This window comes from Equus asinus, chromosome 15, assembly GCF_041296235.1.
Source record: "Equus asinus isolate D_3611 breed Donkey chromosome 15, EquAss-T2T_v2, whole genome shotgun sequence".
NCBI lineage: Eukaryota > Metazoa > Chordata > Mammalia > Perissodactyla > Equidae > Equus > Equus asinus.
The window spans coordinates 31,384,222-31,406,025 of NC_091804.1; the positions used below are offsets into that span (position 1 = coordinate 31,384,222).

The 21,804-nt window shown below is 44.0% G+C and overlaps 1 long non-coding RNA gene across 1 annotated transcript in view; it reads right to left on the reverse strand.

Annotated features, from left to right (window-relative positions):
- Positions 1–21,602, reverse strand: part of LOC139040325 (uncharacterized) — a 52,114-nt gene extending 30,512 nt beyond the window's left edge. Inside the window, exon 1 of the long non-coding RNA XR_011494640.1 lies at positions 21,138–21,602. This is a non-coding gene — a long non-coding RNA (uncharacterized lncRNA). The remainder of the gene's footprint in view (positions 1–21,137) is intronic.
- Between the last annotated feature and the right edge of the window lie 202 nt (positions 21,603–21,804).

Below are 21,804 nucleotides of genomic sequence, written 5' to 3' on the forward strand. Positions count from 1 at the left end.
TTGTGAGGACATCACTGTGAGAGCTGGAGATGGCTGATGACAAACCAAAGACCTTGATTCTTCTGCTGTGCATGTTCAGTCCCTGAGGACTTCTCTTTGCCTGCAGCACATGCCTGCCCCTGAGCCAGGCCTTCAACCCAGGGTGACCGTAGTCTGAACCCTAGCATGGTCATCAGATGTGTGGGATCCATTCACCACTTAGACTTACAGACTTGCTTATACTCCCACAAAAATGCAGTCAGAAATTACCCTTGCACTAGGCATCTATCAGAAATCTGTGTGATTTCCCTCTTCATTACAAGGCAGGCAGGGTTGGCCACAGAGGCAAGGGACCGAGTGGGGAGGAGAAATTAATTTAATGTCAGGTTTCAATTGTTGAGTCACTAATCGAATCAGTGACAACTTACCCTTTTAGATGTACAGCTTTCCAAAAATTAGAAATATCCTCTTTTTCCAAAAGGCTGTTGGAGAGGAGATAATTACCCCAATACAATCTGTGCTTATTCTCATCGTTGTTTTTTTTTTTTTTCAACACGACAACATTTCCTACATGTGTTCAGTGAAGCTGAAAATGCTATTTTGATAATGGGCCCACAGAACGTTTAACAGGCCTGGATGACAATGTGAGAGTTTCTTAAGGAAAGAAAAGGCAATGAAAAGCTATTATAGGAGTCATTAATGGGAACTGGGAGGTCTGCCGGAGACATCGCTGCAGTTCTCAGTTTTGCTGTTTTCTTAATAAGGCTCTCAGATCTGAAGTGTGATCTCACCAAAACTCCAAGCCCTTGGCCTTGTCCTTGCTCAACCTGGCCCCTCTGTGACTACGACGGAGCCCTTCTCCCTCAACCCGCACCCCCATTTAATAAAAATTGACTGAGTACCTACAATAGGCCAATTTTCCTATTTGTGCTGGTAAGAAGCTAAAAATAATCTTGTGCTTCACGGCCCTGAGGAAGGCAGAGAAGAAAGGAAAATGGCAATTCAGCGTGATGGGTTCTATGATGAAGCGGCACTGCGTTCTGTGGGAGCAGCGAGTGGAAATAACTCAAGATCCTGGTCTCAAAAGATAAGTAGGACTTGCCCAGTGTGAAAAACTAAGCCTCATTATCTGACTTCAGTCCCACACCCATCCCTGAACCAACGAGTGAGGTCAGAAGTATGGGAGACAGTTTGGTTGGCCACGTGGTCACATGCCCATCCTTGGAAATGACAATAAAGTCAACCCCTGGGAAACTCATTGATTGAACGTAAGGGAGAGGTGGTTCCCCAAGGAATGTTGTGGTCCTGTTACAAGACCCGGGGGAACAGATGCTGAGAGGGCTAAAATAGCAGGTGTCCACTAAGCAGGTAGCCACTTATACATCCAACAGAGGCTATGCCATCTTCCATGCTCTGCAGATATAGGAATACGCAACTCCCAGAACTTGCTCCAAAAGAAGCTACTCTCAGGCAAGCCAGTTTCCTAAACCAAAGGTCCTGACTCTCCCTGGGATCAAGGGGAGCTTGCATCTCTGAGATTCACAGGTTTGGTTGTTTTTCCAAGGGGAGAAGAGGTGAAAATTACCTCGCCATTCTTTCTGATTTCCTAGAATAATGAAAAATAACATAAGACAGAATTAAGTATCTCAAGAAACTTTCCAGATACATTAGCAATAAAAATCCAGAGGGGTCATGTTACTCTGGAGAAGTGTATAAGCTCTGGAAGCCTTGAGAAAGGAGTGACAAATTCTGCTACAAAGTGAGTGAGGAATCAGGAGAGGTCATGCTAGGAGCCAGGATGCAATCCTTACAGAAATGAATCACGATAAATGGGCCCAGGTTGGAAGAACTGATGAACCATTGTTTATGCTTGGGGGTATTCGAAATGCTCTCACATGCATGACTTCGCTTAATGCTCCAAAGAAGCCTGAGAAGTGGGCAACGTTTCTAGTTGAACAAGCTTGTAGACCCAAGAAATAAATTCCAAACTAGTTATGGGGCAGGGTATCTGTAACCAAGGGGAGCCATTAGTGTCTATGGTATTGAAAGGGTTATATTGAGGCAGAAACAATTGCATGTCCAACCTGTGGAAGTCAGAATTCCTCAGAGGGAGGTAACTATCTCTATATGGGGAAAAGCTTGATAATTTCCTTGTAGGCTCAGACAACCCCTAAAGTTGGGAGGCTTGTTCTGCATGAGGCAAGGGAGGGATGTATTGACTTTGCTCACAACGCCGAGGGGGGAAGAAGAATAATCCGAGAAGGAAGAGTGTAGAAGGAGGAAAGATGAGGCAGCCCAATGGATCCACAGCTGACAAAATTGTCTACAATATGTACCAGTCACTTGGGGCATGGGGAGGCTCTTATCCCTTTAAATTTGTATATGTTCCCGGGATGAAAACCCTTCCTCTGTTCAGAGTTTGATCAAAGCACATGGCTGAGTTTTTACTGCGGTTGTTTGGGTTTGTGTGTCAGTTGATTTTGTTTGGTAAAAGTGAAGAGCCATTTTCTGAGGTTGAAGTCAATGTGGTTTAGAACAAAGATTGCATATTAGAGAGCAGGAGGCCATGAGTCAGAGAGATTATGAGAAACTGGGGAGATCTTGGAGGGCGAAAGCTGTGGAAGTGGGATTTGAGGCCATCTTATCCCAATCTCAAGGGGCTGGCTAATATCTGGGTTACAGAAATCAAAACTGAAAACATGAATGAATTACTGTTTGTGCAAGATCCTTTTCATGGTAATATAAAGTATCTTTTGATAAATCTGGGTAACATTTTTCCCCCCAGATATCAGGCCTCCTAGCCCCTTTAACTTCCTGCGTGTAACCAGGCCTTCCAAAACACCTTCTTCATTCCGAGAGATGATTCTTCTTCTCTTGTATAATTCTACCTGCCAGCCCAGAGAGCTTTCTACAGCAGCGTTTGCCCAAAAACTTACCGTAACACCTCTGACCATTTATCACGTATCCTCAGCCCTGCAGAACCCAAGAAAAACAGGAAGATGGAGAGACCACAAGTGGACGCTGAGAGGAGGATTTCAAGGAGGGCTGGGAAGAAAGCAAGGCTTTGATCTCACCGGGTAGGGATGTGACCGCCCAGCCCCTGAGCTCCACAAGGACAAGAATCCTATCTGGCTCGTCCATTCCTGTGCACCTGGGAAAGTGGCTGGTAAAATGCATAGGCACTCAATATGTATTTCTTAAATGAACAAAGGAATGGATGAACTCCTCAGAGCTCTATGAATTAAGTATTATGACTCATAGAGATGAAGAAACTGAGGTAAAGTAAATCTCTTCAAGTGCCAGAACCCCAGGGCCAGGGAGGAATTCAAGTGGGTTTGGCAGCGAAGCCTGCATCATTTTCAGACTCACACACTGCTCTTTCTTCCTATTTAAAGAGCCGTGCTTCCTGTTGTCCTTGCCCCCAACTTGCTGTTTGCAGTCATCGAATCCTCAGCCCATTGCAACACTTAGAGGAGTGGTTCTCCTCCGCTAGAAGCCATCGGAATCACACAGAGACTGGACAAACATGCAGGTTTCTGGGCTCCACTCCCAGAAATATTGATTCCACTGGCCTGGGCGAGAGCTGGAAATCTTCAGGCTTAACTTGGGTCCATTACATGACTAATCACTTTATAGGAGAACAATTGGGGTGGTGCAGCCGCATCCCTGCAGCTCCCCTAGTTCTGCTCATGTGTGTCCCCTGGCACCTGCGGCTCTTTTTTAGGGGACCACCCTTGTGCTACTCGCTCACATACACAGAAAGCTGGACATTCCTAGGAAATTACATTCTCCCGGGAACTTTTCAACTGTTGTGTGAAGTTGTATGAAGCCCGGCCTTTCTTACTTGAAGCCAGGATACCTGTGAGGTTTAACCTACACTCGCGAATCGTTGCAGGATCAAGCTGAAGTCAACCTCCCTCAGACTTGGCCTGAGATCACACCCTTGCTGATTCCCTGCCTTTTCCTGTCTGATTTCCCTCCCTTGTCAATTTCCCTTCATAAGTTACCTGCAAATGAATCCTCTTCTCATCGTCTGCTTCTGGGCATCTGACCTAAGACACACTTCCGGGCTTCAGTCCTTGGTTGCTTGTGCCCTGCCCGGGCCTCTTCTCAGAGCTCGGTCTGAATGTAAACAACTCAACCCAAAATGAGCACAGCTTGAAGCTTAAAAGTCAGTTCTCCCCACTCCCTGGGGAACATACAGATTTTTGAGTTGACAGGTTTTGACACAAGGGCAAGCAAGCCGGAGGGTGGAAGGAGGTGTGCCTCTTCCAGGAAGGCAGAAATCCTAATTTCCACCCTCAGGGAAGGAACAGTTGAGTCTGGACCGCCACTGGGAGCTGACGTGGTCCCACCCGTCTCCTTCTGAGAGAGCTCCCCTTCTATCTGGCAACCCTGAACTCAGACCTGTGTGCAAAGACCACTCTAGGTTTAGCTGGTTTCTCTTCCTCCCCCCTCACAGGAGAAATGTACATGACCTTCTCATAAAGACCCAGCAGTTCATCTGTCTTTATTTTCTGTAATTTCAAAAAACAATAGAAAGAAGAAAAGAAAATGTATTTCTTCATAGGGAACTGCGTGACCGAGTGACACATCTCTCTGTTGTGAAATCCAAGCTACTGTCATAAAAGATCTAGAAGAAAAGGGAAGAGAGGGACAAGGTGGCCTGAAGGGGAAGCACTCGCTCTGTATTTGCATTTCTATGGAAACAGCCTTGGGCAGACACAGGCCTTGGTCCTCTGTGGTCAGAGGGCCATGAGGTCAGGTGCCTAGCAGCTGGTCAGAGGCTGCTGCTGCAGCAGTTTGCAGGGGATGGAATGGCACAAGAGCACAGACTCCAAAGGCCTCCAAACCTTCTATCGACAGGAACCAGGAACTCGTGGGTTTCTCTCTCTGTATGTCCAGCTGGTCTTGTGACAGTCCCCTCTCGTGCACGCTTGCAGACAGGCTCCCCAGTCCATTCCCTCCCTCCCTCCCTCTGAAAGGACTGTGCCGGGGAACAGAGGATGCAGGCATCACCGAGAGAAGATAGATGGACCAGTGGATGGAAGACAAGGAGGAAAGGGTTTCATTTGTGTTAAGTGGACCAGGTAGAGTTGATTCCAGTCATGCAAGGATGGCTGCCTATTATGAACATCAATCACGCAGACTAGCAGATTAAAGAAGAAAAAAACAATAGGATCGCTTTGAGAGCTGCTAAAAACAGCAGTTCATAAAAGTCAATTCCTGATTAGGAAAAAACAAACCAACCTTATCAAAGTGAAAATAGGGAAAAAAATTGTTGAATATGATAATGCTACTGAAACTTTACAACTAAATCATCCCTAATGATAAAATATCAGAATTGTTCCCACTAATGCAAAACAGGAGAGGAAGTACCCTGAGACCACGGAGTCTAGCATTTTTCTAGAGTCCTCGTCCCCAGAGCAAGTTAAGGAAAAAGAAGAGGTTTAACTGTTGACAAAGAATGGGCAAAATTATCACTATCTGCAGACAAAGTTATCTACATAGAAAACCCAAGAGACTTAACTAAAAATTTGATAAGATATTTAAGAAAAGTAGAAAGGTAAATGGTTTCATATACATATATGTTGAATGCTGGCTGTGCGCCTTTGTAGCGTGATCTATCATTTTAATCCTTGCTGCAAACTAGTAACGTGGGTATAACCTTCTGCTCTTACAGATGACACAACTCAACCTCAGAGAGGTTTAGATCTTAGTCAAGGTCACACAGCTTCTAACTGCTGGAATATGAACTCAGGAATGACTCCCTCCCAACTCACATTATTCATATACCAGCCCAAGCTGACTTTTATTCATATAAATGTTACTATATTAACAATATTAATATTTTTAAAACTACCCTTTAGTGAGTATTTCTTAGGTGCAATGCACTCCACCATGAATTTCTGTCTCCCTCAAGACCAGCAAAGCTTCCTCAGAGTTTCCATGGTCAATGTACATTTCTTCAATAAATAAAATTTTAATACTATCAAACTGCTCACTTTCACTGAATATTATGACTCATGTGTGATCCATGAGCAGAGACTTGTATCATTTGGGACAAGAATGGGTCAACAAAATGAAGAAGCTAACATTTATAGATGCTTTACCTGAGCTCCCTAAAAAATTTTCAAGAGAAATATTATTTGAAGAGTTCAGATAAAGGAGTCTGACAAAGAAAATTTTGTCTGCTGTCCCCTGGTTGGAGGCAAGACTGGAAGCCAGATCTACCCATCACCTCCTGCTGCCCTCCCATGAATTAGACTTCACTTGTCGCAACTCTTACGGGGACCACACACTTCACTAGACTCCAGAGGCCCACCCATTCCTGGGCATTTGGCCCAGAGAAGATGGGAGATCCTTTCCCCACCCAAATGCAATTACCCAAAACCACAGCATCAGGACCAGCTGTCATCTACGGAGTGCCTACTATGCCTTTACCTACACAGCCTCATTTTACACTCACAGCAGCCTTAATAGGAAATTCTGTTGCTGTCCCCATTTTACAGCTGGGAAAGCTGAGACTAAGAGAGGACAGAAGCCTTTCTCAAGGTCACAAACTTACTAAGTGGCAGAGCCAAGATTCTAATCTAGAGCTATCAGAAGCCAAAACCAATTCACCCTCACATTCTGTTGTGATCTTAAGAGTGAGGCAAATTTGCTGAGAATTAACCCCCATGCCTGCTGCTAACCCTGCATCACACAGATTCCTAGGGCCCACCTCCGGAGGCTCTGATCACAGGGGCTGGGCAAACCCAGGAAGCGGGAGCTCCACACACACGTCAGGCATCTGCTGTGGTCCTTAACTGCGAGACCCTCAGGCCTGGAAAGTTCTGCTCTTCAACAAGGAATTAGTGAGGAAGACCCGCTACCAGACAAGGAGTGAGTTAAGTCTATTTTGCTTTTCTATGGAAATCATAGCTTTTTGGGTTCCCCGTCCGTCATGGTCAGAACATGTAATTTGGAGACGAGAAAGAATGGAATATCTACTGCGAAATGACTATATCTTGGGAGACGGTCTCTCTCAGGAACTAGAAACACCAGCTCGTGTGCTGCCTGAAGAAGTGGCAGGCTGCTTTTCTTACTCAGCTGTGATGACCAGTTAAAGAGGTTGACAAACAAGCTGACCCAGAGAAGTTGGGGTAGAGAGAGGGAGGAAGCAGTTTTACCTAGGGTTTGGCTGAGCTGCCGGCCCATATCAAATGTGCCCTATTCATTTGGCAAGTTCAGCTGATAAACACCCTTCTCTGCTCTCTCCCGCTGAAGAATTCCTGATATGAACTGGGGCACATCCGCATCCTTCCTGTAATCCACCGCCTGTGTGAAGCAGAGATTTCTCCTGGAAGCAAAGCCTGCCTCACCCTCTCGGCTGCCAGGTTGGCATTAGAATAGTGGAATCTTGTAAGCGCAACCCTCCCAGAGAGATGCAGCCGCCCCGCGCCTTTTGTTGTGTCTGCTGTTTCCAGCAAAACAAGCTGCGTATGTGGTTCACTGCCTCCCCTGGCACGTCCGGGAGCAGGAAGTGCCCCCCTGCCAGAGTCCCCTGCTTGACTCTCTCCCTTCTCTGGGGAATTTCAGCTCACTGAACCTGGTACCCTGCTTTCAGGACAACCAGGAATATTCCATGGAAGGGGAAAGTCAAGGAACATAGGGTGCATGTTGGCACAGAGAACGGTCTGGATGCTTGACCTTTCAAACCTTGTGAGTACACTGTGTGTCTGTAGACAAGTCTACACTGGCAAATACTTCTTGTTGGACAGTGTCTAGCAGTTGATGATTTCTGACTCTGCATAATTGATCTGTCTGGAGCTAGAGGGGAAGGCAAGGCCCAACTCTACAAGCTCGGTTAAAAGTCTTTGGGATGCGCCCCCAACCAGAAAGAAAAAGAGAGAATGCATGCCAGCTACGTACATACGGCTATTTTTCTGATGAGGAACTGATACCTGCAGCACTTATCCATAACAGATACTGCCTTCCCAAATGGGCTTTGCACTCAGAGAATCAAGGTTGAAGACAAATATTGGGGTGGGGTGGAGACCAGGTAGAGAGTCTGTTTTTACAGCGAGAATGTAATTCGTTAAGTCATTTATTCATGCAGTTATTGAGGCAACTAATATTTATTAAACACCCACAAGTGAGCACGAGCAAGATCAATGTCCATCCAGCACAATGAGGGTTTGATAGGAGACGCGGAGTTGCTGTGGGACCACAGAGGCAGCATCTAGCCTAGCCTACCTGTGGGGATCAGGGGTAGCTTCCCTAAGGGTCTAACACCTAAGCTGAGATCTGGACGATGAGTAGGAGCACATGCAAAGGCCGAGGGGCGGGACCTGAGAGCTGGAAGAAGGCCAGGGTGGCCACAAGGTAGCATTATAAGAAGTCTTGTTAACTCTGCAAAGGAGGTTTCCTATCATAGTGAGCCCAATGGGGAGTCACTGAGATGTTTTTAAATGGGAATTGTATGAACAAGATGTGTGCATGAAAGGCCACCTGGCTGCAGAGTGGAGATTGATGGCAAGAGTGATCCACGTGCCAGAACAGAAGAGAAGGCTTTGCAATGTCCTGAGACAAGATAACAGAGTGCACAACTGTGTAGCCTCAATGAAGCAGAGGCAACTGGATGAATTATAATTTATTTAGGAGATAAAATGGAAAAACTTGGACATATATAATTATTTCCACTTTAGATGCTGTGGTAAGCTGAATAATGCCCCCCCCCCCCAAAGATTCACATCTTAATGCCTGGAACCTATAAATGTGCTACTTTATATGGCAAAAGAGACTTTGAAGATGTGGTTAAGTGGAGGATCTTGAGATGGGGAGATCATACTAGACTATCCAGGTGGGCCCCGTGTAACCACAAACATCCTTACAGTGGAAAAAGGAGAAGGAGAACCAGAGTCAGCGAGAGATTTGAAGATGCTTTGCTGCTTGCCTTGAAGACGCAGGAAGGGGCCAGGAGGCAAGGGATGCAGGTGATGTCTAGAAGTTGGACAAGGCAACTGATTCTCCCCCAGAACTTCCAGAGGGAACACAGCCCTGCCGATTCGTTTTGGACTTCTGACGTCCAGAACTGTAAGATAATAAATTGTGTTGTTTTAAGTCACTCACTCGGTGACCATTTGTTACAGCAGCGGCAGGAAACAAACAGAAAAGGAAACTAAGCCTTTGCTCCTAAAGGGCCCCTAAGAGGTATTTAGTAATTATGTGTGTAATTAATGAATAAATGAGACTTGGAAAGGTACGGTAGATCCTCTAAAGTACCAAGGCTTGCAAGTCCTCAAATTCACACCAGCAGTCTAAAGAGGTCCTGAACTGATAACGGTAGTTGACTCAATGCGTGAGAGCCAGGGACAGAAAGAGGAGAAGGGAGACTTACTTTTCACCATAGAACTTATTCTACTGTCTGAATTTGTGGCCATGTTATTGCCTATTTTTAAAAAGTTAATGACCTTTGTCTTGAAGTCTAGGGGAACAGACAAGTACATAGATCAAAGTAGAAGAGAAAGGTGTGAAATGAATTTCGTTTGAAACTCAAGAAAAGGCCTGTAGGGGGAGCTCTTATGCCCTATCATACATTATCAATAACTCCAAACAGGAAGAGAAGTACAGCTGTACTCTCGCACCTCCGTCACGAAGGTCTTTGTTATTTTACTACTGATCAAGAGGAAGGAAGATTTCTCTGCCACCTGGCAACAGCCCAACCAATAAGAAACCACTACATTCGGCCAATGAGAAGTCACCACCACCCTGCACTCTCACTCTCCTCCAATGGACTTTCATTCTAAATAGCCCCTCCCAACTCCCCCTTTTGCTCTATAAAAGCAAGCCCCTTCCTTTGTCTCTCCAGGTTTACCTTTGGCCTGGCACAGCTTGCCGTTCCCGAATTTTGCAGTTCTTCTGGTTATTCCACAACAAACTCATTTTGCTGCTCAGATAACTATCTATTTTATTTTAAAGTTGACAAAGAGATCAGTAACCCAGTTGTCACCTTCTACAAGTGGCTATTGTAACAACTCAATATTTGTTGGATATGCTCAATTAACTAAATCCGGATTCTGGTATCTACCCATTTAAGCTACTCTCTGCCCACTCTCTTTCCCTTCCCCTCCAAATGTGTTGGTTCTAAGAATAGTTTACATCTGTACCACACTCTCCCTTCTTAACCCCAGGACATTTTTCATATACTCTGCCCCAAACGAAATACTCAACTGCTCATTCTCACAGGGACGTGGCATCACATCACCGACAGACATTCCTTTTGGAGACACGAAACGCTAGGTTTGAACCCCACTCCCTACAACAGGATGACTGAGAAAAATCATTTAAATTTCCTGAATCTCAGTTTCTCCATCTGTGAAATAGACATCACAATATATCATGGGAATTTGTTTAAAAAGAATTCAATTCGGCAATATATGTCAAGCATTTAGCACAGAATCTAACATTAAACAAATGTTAGTTCAATTTCCTTCTGTTTTTCCATTTTCTTCCCTTTTCCACAGGAGCCAAGGCTCTCATCTTAGGCCTTATCCTCTTCAAAGTTTCTGCGATATATGACAACTTTGATTTCTCTTTCCTTTCCTCTCACTTTTCTCTCTCATTTTATTTTTTTAATCCTTTAATGTGATATACATGCAGCAAGACTCAGTCGCAGCCCTAAGTTCTGAACCCAGGGGGTTTCAATGACCTGAACCAATTTGTGCCACAATCTCCCTCCTGAAGGGCTTCAATCAGGGTACTTCACCCCCTTCATCCCAAAACAGTCTTCCTTGATCACTGAATTGATGGAACTCTGCCCACCCCCAATGACTTCCGTATCCCATCCCCCATATTATTTCCTAGCACTTATCTAAGTTGCTTTCTTCCTGTCCCCTCCCACTAGAATGCAACTCCCATGATCTTGTGTGTCTCATTCCCATGCTTAACACAGTGTCTGACATGTAGTAGAAACCAAACAAATGTTTGATTTGGGAATGAATGAATGAATGTGAGCCTCACTGGGCAATGCCACATGCAGCTGAAAGCCTATTGTGGAGTTCCTGGAGTTCTGATAAGGTTTCCCCAGAATGGTTGTGGGAATCATGTAGCAGTGTGTATTCAAATGCACACACACGGTGGATGGGAGAGGAGAGAATTAGGATAGTATAGCTATCTGTGTTTTGTTCTTTGCTTGACAGGTGAGTGATGACCTTCCAATGACAAAGGCATTTCTTCACCTGGTGATGAACATGACCACAGGCAGCTTGCAATCATGGTTAGAGGTAATTTTTGTGTCGCTCACCTGCGGTGGGCTCCTGACACTTTGGGGGCCCTGTGTGGGGTGGGCACCCAGCCAAAGCCACACATGTTGTAACTCGTCAATCCTGCAAACAGGTTCAGGCAGCAAGAGTATCTGCTATGGCTGTGCCAGGCCCATAGCTGAGGCAGGCTGCATCCACCAGACACGGGTTCTTTTCAGGTCTCTGCTCTGCATTTTGGATGGGGAAGATTTCTGTAAAACTGCAACTAGAGGTTGTCTTGGGTATTTGAGACATGTAGGGCTGGGCTCATAGGCCCACCCTTCCATCTTGAGTAGGTTGCTTAATCTCACTAAGCTTCGGTTTTAACATGGGGATAATCATACCTTCATCATTGTGTGGATTAAATAGGATAACATATGTAAAATACCAGTGCAGTGTTTAGGACTGAGTAAGCCTTGAATAAATGTTAGTTCCTGATGTTCCCAACACTACCCTTTTTCCACACTCTTCTCTATATTCAAGTGTTGCTTAAATACATCTTTATATATCCCGTATCCCTCTCTGTCCATTCTTCCATCCATCTATCCATCTCTTCAGCCAATCAGAAAGAAGTTGGCCTCAACTGTCAGGCTTGCAGTTGGATGTCTGAACTTGCCTAACTATTCAGGTGAGTTAGTCTGCTTACCGAGTGTTAGAAGAAGCATCTTTTCACGTATTATATACCACTGTTCTCACTCAATATATCTATAAGGGCCATCATGTTGGTTTCTAAGCTATACTAGAATTTTCTGACCTCTTAATAAATCCATTCACCCAATAAATATTGCCTTTATTCAACAACCATGGGCCAGGTCCTAAGGGTATAAAAAAGAAGTGGCTCCTATCCCCAAGACACTGGTGGTCAATGGGGAGACAGCCCAGGAAATGGACGCTTACAGTACAGGGTGAGGAAAAGCTGTAAACTAAATAGATGCTGCATGTTTTATTTAGTTGATATGATCATCCTAAAGTTTATTTCTTGAACAATACATTATTTGAGGTGCCTTTAAAAGGAAAAAGTTCAAGTTTTGCCTTATTGTGATATCGACGCATTTAATATTTAGCCAGCACGCCTCCTTACCATGCCCCCCCCACACACACACGCAAGAGTTTCCTACATGTGGCTTCGTCTTGTAGACTTGTGGTTCTCGACCAGGGGCAATTTTGCACCCCCTCTCCCGACAGGAGACATTTAGCAATGTCTGCAGACATTTTTGGTTGTCACAACTTTGGGTGGGGGTGTTACTGGTATATAGTGGATAGAGGACAAGGATGATGCAAAATATCCTACAAAGCACCCCACCCCACCCCACCACCCACAACAAAGAATTTTCCAACCGTAAACAGCAATAGAGCCAAGGTTGAGAAACTGTCCTAGACCCAGAGACTGATCTATATTTCTAAACGCATACACGTCCACAGCATGGCTGGACCCAACGGTCATCCTGTTTAGCCAACTCGCTGAACTCTGCTCATGGGTATCCAGGGACCAGTCTTATTCTAGAAATCCTATCTTTCAACAGTTTTGACACCATTTACTGGACAACCTCTTATGAAGCTAACACTTTCATATCCATTCTCTCATTTAAGGAGTATTGCAAAATCCCGTTTTACTAATGAGGAAGCTGAAACTCAGAGAAGTTAAGTCATTTGCCAAAGTTACACAGCTGGAAATTGCAGAGTCAGGGTTCAAGCATAAGTTTCACTAAATCATGCTCAGATGTCTTTCTTCTGCCCACTAACACTTCATCTTCTTTGGGGTCATTTTGTCTTAAATTAGATTTCTCTGTCAGGAGAGCCACAAGCCAACTTGCTGTACCTTAGCACTCGAAGAGCCCTCTTGTTTATTCAACTTCCCTAGACTAGGACACTGAGAGAGCCACGCTGAAAGATAGAAATGCCTGCTGCTGGCACAGCAGAAGCTTTCGTCACTTGGTGTGTCTTTATTCCATTTTATTATTCGCACTTCTTTGTATTTTGTGTCTGCATAATTTTGAATGGTTCCACATCTCTTCCCCCAGCCCCAGTGTCTGTTACCGTGGACAGACTCATCTCCAGACTTCCCAGATTCAGGGGGAGAGAAGACTCTCCTGGGAGGGTAAACCTGGGAGAATCCCTCACCCCAGGTCCCCAGCACCCCAGCACCTTCTTTGCAGAGGTGTTCCTTTGGTCTTCCAACAACTCCACTGTAACTAAAGACAATCAAAAATCTGCCTGGCAAGAGGAGCCATTATTGCTCCCAGTCCCACTGAGTAAAACCTTTAACCTTTCTGCCCACTGTGTGCAAGAGACACAGCCAAATGCATAGGCACACCACAAGTACACAGTTCATCTTGGAAGTTAATCTGAAAATAAGCAAACAAGCAATAAATGAATAATTCTTATGTACAAATAACCCAAAAGCATTGCCATTCTTAGGGCATTTGCATTTGAAAGGCTTTCTTTTTGTTTAGTACATTTATTAATTCAACAAATAATTACTAAGCTTATACGAAGCTCTAAGCCCTGAGCTAGGTGCTAGAGAGAAAAGGATGAGCACAAGAGCCAAGGCTGCATCCTCGTGGAGCTTGCAGTGCAGCAGCACATCTGGATTTTGGTCAAGTCCTTTATGATGCATAATTATGAGATGTAATAAATCATCTGAGAAGGCAGCACAGGGTCTCTAAGAGTGTCTGTCAGGAGAATTTCATCAGAAATCAACCAGGTCTGGCCAGGCTGGGCAGAGAAATGTCCCATGAGGAAGGACGTGAGGACTCAAGCCTAAAGGAACATTCTCGAAGGCGAGTGCGCTCAGGAGCCAGAGCGTCAACAAGAGAGACTTTCTTAGCAGCCTGATCAGTGACACCCTTGCCAAGAGGCAGAGCTGGGCAGACTTTCCAGTTTGCAAAGACCAGTGACTTAGAGCAGGGATCTTCAAATGTTTTACTTGCTTACTCACCAAAAGAACTTTGAAAAGCTTGATCCCTCCTTGCAATGGATGTCATTTCTGGCATAATGTAAATATTGACATTTTTTAAACAAATCTTTAAAACATAGTCAATAGTCTAAAAAATCATAGTAATTTCATAACCACCTTTATCCACTAAAAAAATGAACAAGCTCTTGTGTAACAGTCAGATAGTTTACGTTTTCTGTTTCTCCATGAACTAATAGTTTCATTTCACTTCCCCCATGGAATTTTAAGCTCATGCAATATACTTTGATGCTTGAAAATCTTTCATTGATCATATTTATCTGCTATAAAAATATGTACATAAATTGACTTTAAATTTTGTTTATAATTCCTAAGGCTATATAGTTCGAAGTATTAAATAGAATTTCTACTATATGGAAATATTTTTATTATTGCTAAGCCATGGATTAAAACAAGATGGATATGTTATAAATTCTGGTAAATATTTGTTAAGCAGAAATAATGCAATTGTTTTGGAAACGCGTCGTTTAATGAGATGGATCCATGAGGCTCTTTATGTTTCTGAGGATGATTATGACTAATTGCATGAAAGAAAGAGGACTCAGTATTGATTCTATTCCCTTTTTGGTTTATTTGTTTTTATAGATGTTAACTGCTCAGAAAATGTGCTCACAAAAAGGAGTACATAGAAATGGAAGCTTCTTTTCTAACCATTGTTACTCAAATTATTATTACAACTGAGTTATGTAACAAAAATCACACAGTGATCTAGCAGCAAAAAATATTTTTCATATTTTCAATTATCCCTTTGTTCGGCACCCTGGAAGTTTTTCACGTTAGTACAATGCACCGTAATAAGATTCTCGGTGGGTAAAAGGTACGTTCATTTTTGTTTTTCATGGGAAATTGGAGAATGTGAAATAAAAAGGAGAAATTCAAGGACCAATTCCATTAGGCCAATGTTAAAAAAGAGTTCATATGGAAGTCCATGATCCAAAAACAACTTTCTTTCTGTATCTCTTGGGAAAATATTTGTAAATCTTCAGAGGTATCTATCCTTCAGACTAAAGACCGCTGGCTTTGAGGATCAGATCACACTGCACTCAACCCCAGAGACTGTGAAATCCTTGGTTTCATTCCAGCATGCTGACCTCCCAACTTGGAGAGAGAGGCCACCCGGGTGGGTGTTGCTCAAACCCCCCTACCCTCCTTCAAGCTGAAGGGCTCCCTCTTGGAGTTTTTAGATCATATGCCAGTGCAGGGTGGAGTCCATTCTTAGAAATTAAATACCGGGAAGGGAAGAGGCAGGGTGGAATGAGAATGGATAGCACAATTTGATCTTGGAGGTTAAGGAAGGCTTAACTCAAAAAGTGGCATCTGATCTGAGATACAAGAGATGAATAGAAGTCAACTGGGTTGTGAGAGGAAGTAGGAGAGAGAGAACATTTCAGGCAGACAGCATGGTACGTGGAAAAGAACTGAAGACGGAAAGGGCATGAGAGGTCCTGTGACCTAGAAGGAAGAGGCCACAGTTTATTCTCAGCACAATGGGAAGCTATTGAATGGTTTTAAAGGATGGACTAATGTGATCAGATCTTCACTTCACTAAGGTCGCTCTGGGAACTGCTGGTGGCCAAGCCCCAGAAAGAAGCACAAATCCTTAAAGGAGGTAGACTGGCCAGCCCAGAGCAGAATAGGATTGTCACCTCCTCCATTCCAGTCAGCAGACCTTGTTTTATGCAACCTAAGATCATTGCTTGACTCTTTGCAGTCCTTTCACATGGAACTCCAGCCCCTGATGTCTCCTACTCTCTCAGTGCTAAGTCACTTCTCCTATCAGTCGACATTTGGCTTTCTAGTTCCAGAATAAGACTTTACAGTTATACCTGAGCCCCAGTGGGATTCTAAATCTCAAGAAACCACATGAGCCTGGCTCTCCCTCCTCTTTCTCTCTGGCCACCAACCTGCAGCCAGCAGCTCTGACTTCTCCAGCCTGAGCTCCACAGCCTCCTGCCTCCTCTTCTGCTGCTCCCCTGGTCCTGGGTATCGGAGCAGACCACTTTTTACAAATTTTCCAAGCTACAAAACATTTATAATGGAAAATTAAGATTCTGAAGGTGCTGTAAAGCCCTCCATCTCGATCTCTTTATCTCTAGTCCTCTGTTTACCTTTTCCTGGCTCATTGCACAGCCAGTGGAAGACCAGAGCTCTGTAAAAATCCACAACCTCCCCAGAGACCTGAGGCTCCCACTTCAGCTGAGCGCTTCGCTTTAGGGCGCCCTCACCGCGTTCACCCCAGGCCAATCCTCCTACGTCGACCCACACAACTCTTTCAAATTCCCATCTAATTAAACATTAATTCAAAGTATGCGAGTGTATAAAAATCCTTGACAATAATTTTGGGAAGAGGACGGGATTTACCTTACAGCAACACAAACAGCTTGAAGCTGAGCTTGAACCAAGCTCCTACAAATTACTAAAGTTCTAAAACTCGAACACCCGGCTCCTGCCTCATCACTTAGCATGTTATTTCTCGTCTTGACATATTTCTTTTCTTATGCTCTCTTCCCAAACCAAATTATTGGTTTCTCCTTTTCTTTGATGACCTTTGTGCCTCGTGACCTATATAGTTGGGTTTTATCTTCTCCCTAAAAGACTTCTCCCAATTCCCTTCTTTTCCTAAGCAGAGTGCTGGTGCGCACTGTTAATAAATATTTTCACCCCATTCCACATGATATGATCACATGACTTGATATGGTACATTGATATATTTTATAACACAACGTAACACAGCACAATATCTTTGAGATTTAATCATAATATATCCAAAATGAATGATTTATAGCCCCAAGTAAATATGTATATTAATAATAATAATTGTGGGGGTCGCCCCGTGGCCAAGTGATTAAGTTTGCGCGCTCCCCTTCAGTGGCCCAGGGTTTCACTGGTTTGGATCCCGGGCGCAGACAAGGCGCCATTCATCAGGCCACGCTGAGGCGGTGTCCCACATGCCACAACTAGAAGGACCCACAACTAAAATATACAACTATGTACTGGGGGGATTTGGGGAGAAAAAAACAGAAAACAAAAGGAAGATTGGCAACAGTTGTTAGCTCAGGTGCCAATCTAAATAATATTAATAATAATAATTGTGAAACACTTATGTAACTACTGAAAGCTCCTTTTGGACAGGGTGATCTTTCAGATTAAGCTGCTGCAGTGTTTTACAAAATATGATGAGAGAAATAGTAGATTCATGGAATGTGATAAATACTAAGGGACAAACTAACATGTTACAGAGTAAGTCTGCGATGCACTGGGTTGGGGGTGCGGAGAGTGGGGAACTGGGGAACTTGATCCCTTTTCTTTCCTGTAAAACTTCCTGGAGTCCTCACTATGTCACATGAGGGTTCCTGTAAATGTCCGGGACATGATATACAAAGTTTTGCAAACATATTTGACCACAGAGCATTTTTACCCAGAGCATCTTGCTGGCTGGTTGGTATTCTGCAGAACACTGTTCAGAAAACGCAGCAGCTGGCAGATGACTCAAATCCTCTCCACTTCCTAGTGCCCTGAGCTTCTCAGACCCCACCTAAACCTGTCAGCTAATCCTCTTTCTGGGCAGGAACACCCTTCTTCCCTCATCTACCTTCAAGTCCTCCTCTCTGGCCACCACCAGTGCAAAAGTATTTTGTCCAAGTTCCAATGATTTAGTTGGACGGTGTCGATGTATAAAAAGCCCATTTAAAACATGAACTAGAGAAATAGCTGGTGAATAGCTTCCTAGAGAAAGCTGAATTGAATCGGATAATTTGAGCTCCTTAAGATCAGGAACCGAATCTCATTCAACTTTGTGGCCAGCTTATGGTAAGCACTTAGTAAACAGTTGTTGAGTGAATGAGCAGCAACTAGCACACAGAAGGTACTCTGTAAACCTCGACTCCCTTCAACCATTTCCTAAAACAGAAAATAAGACACTGCGTGGGTGTACATAGTGAAGCTCAGGGAGAGACCTGAGGGATTTATTGCAAATATTCGCGCGCTCACAGTCCCCGTGCACCGTTCAGCCAGTCTTTGCCTTGTGAATCTCATGGCCATGTGGGACAGCATTTCAATTCTCTCCTAACTCTCTGATTTTTCAGAAGTTACATTGGCCTTTGACCTGTTTACACCCAGTCCAAGTTCTAGGTAAATGATTCAGGATAATCCTTCTCCATTTTTTTTTCTTCACAACTTCTTGGCCAATTAAGATGAGGAGCTCGAGAGCTGAACTGAGGAAGTAAAAATGTAACTTGAACATCTGAAGAAAACCACCCTAGTTTCTAAATGCATTGATTCTCCTTGAGTTACAGTAAAATGAGAGAAAAGCACATTTGGAAATTGCTGTGGGTGCACATTTGTCCTTTGGAGCCCTCCACCCCACAAAAGTCATGCAATGTGTTTCCCAGAAAAGTGAATGTAGGCAGCAGCATGAAAGGGGTCCTTCCAGCCACCACCACGTGCCTTCTCCTAGCTCTGCAGCTACATGCTGGAGTCTCTCCTCCTCTGGTCTACTTAAAAAGGCATCTTGTTCTTGAACAGAAAATGTCCGGGCAGGCAATCTCTGCCCTGACTGCTTGGTACCTGGTAGAAATGAGGATCACTATCACTTCCTCACGTTGGTATCCAGGGAGGTCAACATCCTTCCCAACTGGATCTTGCCATTTTCTCTGGAAAGTCATGCCCTCTAGGGAGCCATCTCCATCTTTGGCCATCTTGGGCCAACTATCTGTAGCCATGTTCATGGGAGGTTTTAGGAAGAAAAAAATATAAATACTTGCCTGAGGAGCTCAGACCTCAGCCTCAACAGCGGACTGCTGAGACTCGAACCTGGCATTTCGGATCCACTGAACTCTGGGTTCCTTCCTCTCTAGCTCTGTCTGAGGAACAATATACAAGAACACAAACTTTGGTCAAATAGACCTTGGTTCAATACAGTTTCCACCATTTCCCAGGAGATCCTAGAATGTTCCAAATACAGTGATCAGTAATAAGTTTACAAAGATGAATAAGACAAAGGTTTGCTCTTGAAGGTTTCTAGTCCTAGCAGGAGAGGAAGGGATGTGAGAGAGCTTTGTATAATATGCTATGGTAAGAACACTTCTGAGAAAGACATGAGTCTGGATTAACTTCACCTGTGGCACTCAGGAGAGCTGGACAGAGATGGGAATGTTTTAAATGGTTATTTCCTGCTTATGTAAAGCCTAATTCACATGTTCCTAGTCAGGCAGCTCTCCTGGGTAGCTCTTCTTTGCACAGTGATCTAAGATCCCAAGCTCCATCATTTCCTTGTTTCTATTGTTCCCTAGGACCTCGGAATCTTTCTTCTGGATTTCCACTGGATCCTCTCCATCTTCACAATAAGACACAGAATATATTCAAGAGGCTTTAGGAGCCAGGCAAATGGTCTTACATCACTGCTATCCAACATTACACTGGCTGGAAATAGTCACGTGGCTCCACTTAACTGTAAAGGAAGCTTGGAAATACAGTTCTCCTGTATGCCCAGGGGAGTAGGGAAGTGGGTTTGGTTAATTCACAGTACTGATTGTGCCACAGTAGGATTTACCAAAAAGCAAGGGCAAGACATATCCTGGGAGAGTGGTGGAGATTCAGCTTTGGAAATACAAAGTGAGTGGTTACTGAGTGGGAGCGCTGGGCCGAACAGAGCCTTTCAAGGAAAATATATTTGGAAACTAGTCAGGAAAACTAAAGGCAGAGCTTGAGATTTTGTGAAAGAGGGTGGCAAAGAGTAAAGTGAAAAGTTGGCCTGGGGGTCAGCTGGGGTACAAGCTGAGCTATCCCACGGAGGCCAGTTTTTTTCTAAAGAACTTGACCTCCATTCCTTGCACAAAGGGACAAGTCCCCAGAGAAGCTACACAAAGGTTGGTTTGGCCTGTTTAAAACCACAAACTGTTCTTTCCTTTTCCTTTCACAAGTCTAGATCCCAATGCTGGAGACCTAAAAACCTTTAAGTGGATCCAGGGCTTACGTCTCAGAGCAGAACCTCCTCCACCACCCTGAACCCCATGCGAACTGCCCACCCCAGTGTGTGCCTGGAGGACCTAAATTCCCCAGTCCTTGAGTCAAGGGCACCAATAGTTGCCAAGTGGATCCCTGATGTTGGACTCAGAGAAGGGAACTTTGAAGACCAGTGGAGGCATGATCTGAGATATAGGTCAGGGACCTTCACAGGAGAACTCTCTAGAAGAAGATGCAGGCCATGGCAACTAGAACTGATGTCTACACTCTGACTTCTTGCCCATTTTTGGCAGGCTTTGAGATCAGATGTGTTAACCGACTAATTCTCAAACAATCTTTCAAAGAGCATGCATTTTTTTTAACTTTAAATAATTATTGACTTTAATTTCTTTTGACAATAAAAGATTAATACAAAAAAAATTTTTCATGCAATACAGAAAAGTATTAAACAAAAGTTACCCAAAATCTCACCACTTAAAAATTAAGCATTGAGTGAATATTTTCTTAGACCTCTCTTTATACATAAAGATGGATGGGAGGAAGGAAGGAAGAGAGAAAGAGAGAAGGAAAGAGGGAAAAAAGGATAGATAAGAATATATTGCAGTGGAACTATACTTTACATCCTGATGTAGTACTGTTATATTTTTTAAAGCAATAATACTTATTGACAATTCAGAAAAAAAAGGAAAGAACACAAATACAACCTCAAAGAAACTTTCTTGAACTCATCCCTCTTGTTTATAGGAACTCTTTCACCTAAGAATTCTCCTTAAACCAGCCATTGGAGCCACTATGCCACTCAAGCTTCTTCAGTCTTTCTTAATTTCTTTATTGATCAAATATTTATTGAGGGCCTACCATGAGCCGGGTGCTGGGGTAGTACAGGGAGTAAGCAGACAGCAGGGCCAACACAGTCCCCATCCTGATGGACTTACGTGCAGAAGAGTGTTTCTTGGAGCAAGGTTCAATATCTCAGGGCATCGGTCTTCAGGGTATAGTGTGAGGTCCAGGAACCTGCATTTTCAACAGCGCTCCAGCTGATTTGGATGCACATTGCAATTTGGAACCACCGTGCTAGTAAAGCCTTGCCCAGAAAAGGCACGGCAGGTATATATGACCTGCCCAAGTCAGGAATCTAGGTCAAGAGTAGGCAATGATCCAGGCTGATGGAGCTAGACTGACCACTTTGGACGGCCCCATCATGTAATTCTGGGTTTTACCTGACTCATGTACAAATCCGTTACCACTGAAATGGGGAGGACATTTCTTCCACAGAAAGCAGCATCTTTGCAGCTAATGGACTTTGGCGGATGTTTAAGGCAGGTTGCATCCTCTGGGTAATCTGGTGGATAAATTTTCAAGAATTTTTAGGCAGGAATGTTAACCCCAGCTTCTATGAATATCTGCCAGCAGTGACTTCTTTGTGCCCTGACAAATGTCGTGAGGACTGAGATTCTCTGGCACAAAGATTCCCAGAGGAAGAAACAGTGAGCTGCTAAGGATTAGGGTCAACTTCCTGCTAAAAGCCAAGTGCTCTCCTTGAAATGTGTAGCTAAAAGATTTGCTTTTCCTTCTCTAGGTTGTAAGGTTGAGATCCGAAAT